The following is a 2,018-nucleotide window of genomic DNA, read 5'->3' as shown; positions in this document are numbered from 1 at the left end:
GTAAAATTAATTCTATGAAGTCAGTGTCACCCTGATACCTAACAACATCACACCAAGGAAAGAAAAATTCAGGCTAATATACTTGATAAATACAGATGTAAAGCTTTTTAATGGAATTTTGACAAACTGCATTAAAAACATTATAACAAGACAGTGTTACCATGAAAGTGTTTCATGTCCCTGGGCTTTTATAACCACAGGCCCCATATTTCTCTGGGACACTTGACAAGTATAGGGTGGACATTGTTATGTGCTATAAGCTCAAAATTCATACAAGACCTTGACAAATTAGAATGAAAAAAAACTACACAAGAACAGTCATAATATCATCTCAAATATTTCAAATGATAACAAGTTAATATCAGTATAAATATTGTTATGTATATTATAGTAATATATGTGTAACATAAAATATAAATAATGTATAATTAATGTCCACATTGCTAACATAACATAAATAATTATAATATTTCCTAATATAAACATCCATAATGATTGTGGATCTATATAATAACCAACATATCATTTAAACTAATTTTATTTTTAAATGAGTCACTATAAAATTTAATTTGCACAGATGGCTTGCATTATCCTTCTATTAGTCAACACTGCTCTGAAGTTTGCATGGAAAGAAGTGATGCAGAGAAGCAGGAACAGTCATGCTGACTTCTTCCTGGGGGAGAACATCCCACACACTCTTCTCATGGCCCCCAGGACCTCCTTGTTCTTCAGGCTGTAGATGATGGGATTGAGCATGGGGGTGAGGATGGTGTAGAAGACAGCCAGGTTCTTATCCTCTGCTGAGGAGTGGAGACTCCTGAGCCGGAGATAAGTGTAGACAAAAGGAGCATAGTAAAATGTTATCACAGTTAAATGTGTGGCACACGTGGTGAAGGCCTTTTTTCTTCCCTCTTTTGAGCACATGTGGAAGACAACAAAAAGGACCCGTCCATAAGAGGCAGTGATCCCAAGGAAAGGGAGGAGGAGAAATATGACTGTGCTCACAAACACCATGTACTCATAATCCCAGGTGTCCACACACGCCAGGGGCAACATGGCAGGGACATCACAGAAGAAATGATTGATGGCCCTGGACCTGCAGTAAGGAAGATGCAGGGCATAGACAGTGTGTGCCAGGGAGTTGATGGAGCCCAGTGTCCAGGACACCAGGATCATCTTCACACACTTCATTTTACTCATGCGAATGGGGTAGTGGAGGGGGTGGCAGATGGCCACAAAGCGGTCATAGGCCATGGAGGCCAGAAGTAAGCCTTCAGAACATGCCATTGTCAGAAAGAAGAAGCTTTGCACACCACATCCCAGGAAGGAGATGCTCTTCTGGCCAGAGAGGAAGTTGTACACCATCTTGGGGACAATGGAGGAGATGTACATCAGGTCCATGAGGGAGAGCTGGCTGAGGAGAAAGTACATGGGGGTGTGGAGCCGTGGGTCCAAGAAGATGAGGGCAGTCATCCCTGAGTTCAACAGGCAAGAACAAACACAGAGATGATCAGGAGCAAGAGAAGTAGGCCTTTGAAGGAAACAACCCCAACAAAATAAAGTCATTTGAAGTTTGGTTCAATGTCTCCATTAAAACCTTCTGCCTTAATTTCCTTGAAAAAAACACCAAAACTAAACAATAAATATGAAATGTAACAGAAAAAGATAATAAGAACTATTGAAATTGTTAGTCTTTGTTCATGAATTCTTTTTCCTTCAAATCTGTAGCCTTTGTGAAACTAATTTTAAAAATCTGAATATTCCTGCTGCAGTTCTCTCTGTATCTTGGCACATCCTGGACACATACGTGGTCTTGGAATACAAAGTCTTTACCAGGCACAGAAAAGGGTAGCTGGAGCCTTCCTGCCTGCTGACTCCTGGCAGGAGCATTCCTAGGACTATGCACTAGGCTCAGCCCCAGAGGAAGCCAGGATCCTGCTTTCCCAGCTCCCCAACTCAGCATCAGGTTCACCACAGACATGGCCTGTGGGGCGCAGAAGTGCCCTGTGTGCTTGAGT

At 41.7% G+C, this 2,018-nt stretch overlaps 1 pseudogene across 1 annotated transcript; it reads right to left on the bottom strand.

Annotated features, from left to right (window-relative positions):
* Positions 1-657: 657 nt before the first annotated feature.
* Positions 658-1,591, bottom strand: LOC308646996 (olfactory receptor 2L13-like; annotated as a pseudogene). Its single transcript has one exon. The product of its transcript is annotated as an olfactory receptor 2L13-like (transcript).
* Positions 1,592-2,018: the final 427 nt, after the last annotated feature.

This window comes from Spermophilus citellus (assembly GCF_964194105.1).
Source record: "Spermophilus citellus genome assembly, chromosome: 1".
In the NCBI taxonomy this organism is placed as follows: Eukaryota; Metazoa; Chordata; class Mammalia; order Rodentia; family Sciuridae; genus Spermophilus; species Spermophilus citellus.
The sequence above is the reverse complement of the archived record's forward strand: the minus strand, read 5'-3'. Positions and strand labels throughout refer to the sequence as shown.